This window comes from Sphaeramia orbicularis, chromosome 8, assembly GCF_902148855.1.
Source record: "Sphaeramia orbicularis chromosome 8, fSphaOr1.1, whole genome shotgun sequence".
NCBI classification, from domain to species: Eukaryota; Metazoa; Chordata; class Actinopteri; order Kurtiformes; family Apogonidae; genus Sphaeramia; species Sphaeramia orbicularis.
Window position 1 is genome coordinate 37,949,296 of NC_043964.1, and position 7,106 is coordinate 37,956,401.

Genomic DNA, 7,106 nt, shown 5'->3' on the forward strand with positions numbered 1-7,106 from the left:
TAAAGCTGAGGCGATCATGTGCACAGGGGTGTGTTTATGTGTGTGTTCCCAGCCCTGCTGACTTAAGCAGTTGTGATATGGAATTATGTGAAGAGACTTATTTGGGTATCTGGGACAGCCATTCAGATCTCTTGCCTGCTGGCTAACACACACACACTCCCATACACTTGCACACACACTTCCACCGCAACATAACTCTCCTTCCCTTTCATCTCCTCTCCCTCCTTTCCCTTTATTCCTTATCTCTCTGTCTCTGGCTGTCCTCTCTTACCTCTGTGATGTTATAGATAAACACGGGCCATCTGGGTACAGCTAACTCTCCAATGATACAGTCTTTTCCCTTTGCCTGTTAGCATTAAAAATTCATTAATTCTCACCATTTCACAAGCTGCTGATGGTGGAGGCAAGCAAATACACGGAAAAAAAACCGACATGACTAATATTCTGACAAGCTTAAAAAGATCCAGGTCTGTTCCAAAAATATGCGCTTTGGGGAAGAATCTGCAAGTATGGATAGGTGGGAACTTGTTTTCCTATTTCTAAGCTTTGGCTTTCCTTTCTTTTCTCACATCCATACTTCTTTATGTTTATATTTGGACATTTTGAAGGCGCCGTGGTGCGTATCTTCTGACATTTGAGCACGTCAGTCGCTCTGGATTTATGTCGTTCTTGAAAGTTTGGCTCTTAAAGCGAACTCGTGGTGTCCAATGTAGCCTACAGGTTTTTAGACAGCTACTCAACCTTCAGTCGGAGACTCTCCATTTATTAAAAACAGCCTCAAAAAGAACTTGCTTCGCATAAATAAACAAATTAGAGTTATTTTTGTCGGGTAGCTGCGAGCGAAGACTCGTTTTCTCTAAATCTTCCTCGGCTGTGGAGTTCAAGGTTGTTAAACATTTCAAAGACAGCTCCAAAATAAGGGGAAATTTGAGTAAAATGAATAATGTCATTTTGATTCTTCCCATAAGAAAAGTATCGGCTTTTTATGTCCCTTTTTGGTTTGCAGACACGATCATTTTGCAGTTATTTTGTCGGTAAATGACATAATATGTCTCTATGCGATGGAGTGCTGTTGAATGTGCCGTTAAAGAGAAAGAAATCATCAATGGAGACACAGAAGTGATCCTGAAGATACAAAACATCTGCAGAGACGGAGTTTCCACCTAAACCGAGTCTCTTAAATCAGTCTGGATTTTCTACCATCCTTTCACACACACTCTGTTATTGCCTCCTGTAGCTCTTTTCATATTATCTCTTGCTGCTCTGTCACCACACACACACACACACACACACACATGGGCGTACCGAGTAGAGTTTGTTGTTAGCCCAGATAAAAATGCTTAGCCGTGCTTGGCCAGACCCGTTATATAACACCATCATACTGCCCTAACTCTGGCTCGCCTCACAGTGATGGCACCCCTGGATGTGGATTTGTGTTTGTCTGTGTATGCACAAGCACAACCTTCACTCTGTATGTGTGTGTGTGTGTGTGTGTGTGTGTGTGTGTGTGTGTGTGTGTGTGTGTGTGTGAAGTGATATCGCCTGTTGTGTAACTCTTCTCTCCATGTTTTCTGCGAGTGTGTCACAGTCGGGCTACACATGTGTATGTTTGTGTTTGCATGTGCATCTTTTGTTCAGTGAAACCTCCGTGTGTTGGGATGATCGAATTATTTACCTCGGTTATGTTTTTGCCAGGGTTTGTTTGTTTGTCTGTTTGTGTGTCCGTTAGTGTGCAACATAACTCAGGTTTTCCCCTGTAAGTCGCTTTGGAAAAAAGCGTCTGCCAAATGCGTAAACATAAACATAAAAAGTTATGGACAGATTTTGATGAAATTTTCAGGCTTTGTTGGAAATGGGATAAGGAAGAAATGATTAACTTTTGGGGGTGATCCGGAAGAAATCCTGGATTCTGGATCACTTTGAAATTTTCGTTAACATTGTGGTAAATGGGGCCAAAATTTTCGTTTCCCAATATCTCGCTTAATTATTGACCAAAACTCATGAAATTTAACTCAGGAATTGACAATGGGGTCCTCTATCACATTTCAAAGGCTGATCCGGATCTGATCCAGAAGGCGGATTTTATCTCAATTTATATAAAAAATGGGGATGCCCTTACTTTTTGGCCTACTGTGCCTTCAATATTAAAGGTAGAAATTTCTGACAAGCGCCATCGTGTAGCTCAGTCAGTTCCGCATCGGGAGTATGCCACCGCATTTCATGTAGCTTTAATACTTAAGGAGCTAGATCCAGAAGAAAACCGCCATTACGTGAAATGTGACTTTCGTGAATAACTACTGAACTAATAAGGATATAATTATGAATCCAGTTGCTAATGGTATGTTTTCATGGTCAAGGAATCTTAAAATATAGGTAAAATAAATATGAGACTAATATTTATGGTGGAAATCACAATATGAGGGAATTGTGCAAATCTCATGCAATTTGACTCAGGGATTTACAATGGGGTGTTCTATCAAATGGCAAAGACTGATCCGGATCTTTCAAAAAGTTATGGACAGATTTGGATGAAAATTTCAGGAAATATTAATACTGGCACAAGGAACAAATGATTAAATTTTGATGGTGATGGGGGGGGGGGGGGGCACTGATCTGCCTTGGCAGAGGTCTGCGCTCTCAGAGTGCTTTTCTAGTTGCAAATGTAAAAATGAAATATATGAGCTAATCATTTTAATAATCCAATAAAGTATAATGATTAGACAAGTATGGAGGAAATTGAATGAATTCAGTGAAATGTTAAATTGTTTGAGTGTATTTACCTGCAGATGAATCAGCTGTGACCTTGAATAATTGTTAAACCTCTAATCATATCAATACATGTAAATAATTCAGGTAAAATGCAGTTTCTTGGCTTTTGATCATCATCAGATATGACCCATTTGGACGTTCAGAGGTTCTGTAGTGAACGTGGAAACACCGTCATCTTCTACAACATAGATTCACCAGTAAAACCCATGGATTTGGATCAATGACAGTGAATGGAGATGCTTGTTTTTACACATAGTTAACCCTTTCATGCACAAATTATGAGAACCTTAATCATGATTTTTTTCCTGAGTGTTTTTATTCCTCTTTAGGCATGAAAAAAAAACCCAATGTGATTGAATTTTTTTTTCTTTTTTTTTTTTTTAAATCAACCTATTTTTCATGGAGTTACAAAAACATCCACTCAGCTACACCATGAATTTTATTCTTGAAGCAAAGAAACATGTATTTAAAACCCAATATCATAAAGTGATATGAAAACAGTGAAATGAAATCATGTTTAATGCAGCTAATCTGATGTTTTCTCACATTTTAACATATTCTAATACTAGTTATTACTCACTTCATGGAGATAATATGCAAAAAAATAAATATTAACAATTGATTTCCACTCAAGAACCAATCAAGACGAGCAAAGTTACAATAATGGTATGAATTGCAGTTTGAGATGATGCATAAGTGTCCACTGTGTTGGTTGATATGACGTTCAGAGGCTGTGTAGTGAACGTGGAAACACCGTCATCTTCTACAACATAGATTCACCAGTAAAACTCATGGATTTGGATCAATGACAGTGGATGGAGATGCTTGTTTTTACACATAGTTAACCCTTTCATGCACAAATTATGAGAACCTTAATCAAGATTTTTTTTCCTGAGTGTTTTTATTCCTCTTTAGGCATGAAAAAAAAAATGCAACTGAAAATTTTCTTATGAAAAATAAATAAATAAATAAATAATTAAACAAAAAATATATAAAAAAAACAAAAAATAAAGTTAAAAAAAAAGACATACTACTACTACTACTACTACTACTACTACTAATAATAATAATAATAATAAAAATGATCTTATGAACCTATTTTACATGAAGTTGCAAAAATGTCCATTCAGTTGGACACCTTGCATTTAATTTTTGAAACGAAGAAACATGTATTTACAGATAAATTGTGTGAAAACTGTGTGTGTGTGTGTGTGTGTGTGTGTGGGGGGGGGGGGGGGGGGGGGCTTGTAGTTCTGGGGGTGAGAGTATGCTCAGGGGAGATCTACACAATGTTACCAATTCATGTCAGAAAACATATGTAGTGTCTTAAAACTTTAATAAAGATATGTGCAAAAACAAACAAACAAACAAAAAAATCCATGAATATATAAGAGAACAGCTGTAGAACAGCTGTCCACTGTAGTGACCAGTATACATGAAAGGGTTAATCACATTTCTGCCAAAAAAAAATAACTTTTTCTCAAGTATTCTCTGCTCTGATATAACAAATTTTGAATTTACTAACATACATATGTATAATTGTTATCTATTCAATTTTGTTTTATGTATTTATTTTTGGTTTTGCTATGTTTTCACATCTAGACTTTGTATGAATGCTATATGCCTCTTGTTCATAATCCTGATGTCTTTTGATAGATATATTTACATGTTATGTTTATATTTAAGTTGGGGGTGGGGACTCGTGTTTAAAAAGACAGTAGAAATGCATCCCTGTTATGCTGTTGAAAATCCACAAATAAAATTATTAAAAAAAATAAAAAATAAAAAATTGAAATTACTCTGAGATTTCATAAACATCTAAATGGTCGGTAAATTAAATATAGGCACATACTTGCTATTCACTGGAAAATGTAGAGAATAAAATAATAAGCAGTGGAAAATTACTTAGGAAAGGTCAGGTGCAACAAGTCATTACAAAAATACTTGTAGGTCTTTAAAGCAGCGTATGACTTTCATCGCAAAATTATTTCAAATGTGTAAAACCCCAGTGACAGCCTAATTATCTCTAATCCATTAGTCTCTCTGTGCTTACGCACCTGAATCAATTCCCTCACAGTGAGCAACTTCGCACATGACTCCATCATAAACACGTTTGCACAACAAACCAACACGTCACCCGGGCCTTTTCGGAAATTTTGTCACAAAGTGCATTGTTAGAATGAGAATTCCACGCAGCCACAACAAAGATTATATTACACTGGGTTCCAAAAAAATGTTTTTTGCAAGGTGTCTAAGTTTTTTCAACTGAATTAGGACCATTTTGCACCGCTAAATCCAAAAATGACATCTGTTTTTCTCAATCAGGTCAGGTTTTTTTGTTAATTTGATTTTGAAAAATTTGATCTTCTCACAAAATATAATAATTAATACCAAAATAAGATTGGTATGCACACTTTATGAAACTTGTGACTTGATTCCTGTTAGGTACAACGGTGTATTCACCGCAGATGTAGCAGAATACGTCAGGCTTATTTTTGCAAGATCTTCAAGTCGAAGCCATTTCATTCACCTGTAATATTAAAAAAAACATTAATCATAAATTGGCAAAAGTAAAATCTTCAGAACTCGTTTATTGCAAGAAATATGAAAGAATTTTGTATCATATGATGTGAAAATGCCCATAAATGTAAGCAAAAATGTTAAAAAGCCAATATGTAGCATAGTTCAGAAAGTTGACCTGATTGAGCAAAATTCATGTGATTTTTGGATTCAGCACACCAAAATTATCCTAAATCAGCTCAAAAAACTTAAACAATAAATTTGTTGTTGACCAGTGTTATTATAACATTATAAGTATTATGAGATGACAGTTGACTCACAGGATTCCTTCCATTTCTTCTGACCTGTTAGAGACATGCTTCCATTGCTTGTTGTTGCCATGTTTGTTTTGGTCTTCCCCCAAATCTCACCCTTGTTTTCAAAAATTACATCACATCTCTACTTGGCTTTTTTCAGCACAAACAAACATTGAAGATTTTCAATCCATGAAAATGATGTGCGTTTACATCTGAATCAGGTGTTTCATCGCGTCTAATTGCAGTACTCAGAAAAAAAAGTACTTGTACTGATGTATTCTGGTAGTTTTCACATGATACTTTTTTTTGACCAGATGTGTGATGAACGTCATATGCTGCTTTAAGGCTTCAAACACATACTGTCACCACTACAATTTAGTCTGTGTAACATTAATATAGTGATCCATAATGTTTTAAAGTAAGGAAGTATTTACTTTAACTATTCACATTTCCTTGACTTTCTTAAAAAATATCTCTTCTTTGTATTAGGGCAGGGGTGTCAAACTCATTTCCTTTCAGGGGCCACATTCAGCCAAATTTGATCTGCAGTGGGCCGAACCAGAGAAATAATAACATCATAATATAGAAATAATGTCAACTCCAAACTGTCCTCTGTGTTTTAGAGCCAAAAAAGTAAAATGATGTGACCTATTATGCCAACTATCCTTTAAAACAATGTGAATAACATGAACCAACTGAAATTTCTGAAGAAAACTAAGTGCAATTTGAACAATATTCTGTCTCAGTTTATCATTTACACAGGTCAATTACAAAACGTACAGATCACAGTGGATCAACAAACACACAAAACATTCAATAACAGGAAGAAAATTGTTAAAATTACACTTCAGACATTTCAAAATGTTCATATTTGTTGAGGTTATTTGTGTTTTTATGAAATGTTAGTTTGTTTGAGTGTAAATACAGTACAATGACATGCACATGTTTACATTTACAAAGGGAAACATTTGGAGTTGTGATTATTTCTGGGTTACTCTGATAGTATTTGACTGATCCAACCCACTGCAAATTAAATTGGTCGGTATGTGGAACCTGAACAAAAATGATTCATATCTTCAGTGGAATTTTTGCATTTCATAAATTCATCCCAGGGCCGGACTGGACCCTTTGGCGGGCCGGATTTGGTCCCCGGGCCACATGTTTGACACCTGTGTATTAGGGTAACAATCACCTTATAGTTAAGTTACACTTATTTTTCCTTTATATATCACAGAAAGCTGATTAAACAGCATTCAAGCATAATGTAAATACATTTGAATAGATGATTATCCATATGCAATAATGTGGATAATAAAAATTATTGTGTACGTGGTAAAAAATAAAATAAAAGTTTGAATTATGCTGCCATTTACACATATGTTTGTCAGTTTTTAAAAGCATTACAAAATTTGAAATGTTTAAGTATCAGAATGTGAAAATACATAGATAGAAAGACTCCACACCCACAGCCTGTTCTCAGTCAACGCAGGAGTCTACAGCTTCAACATGACCAGACCTGTG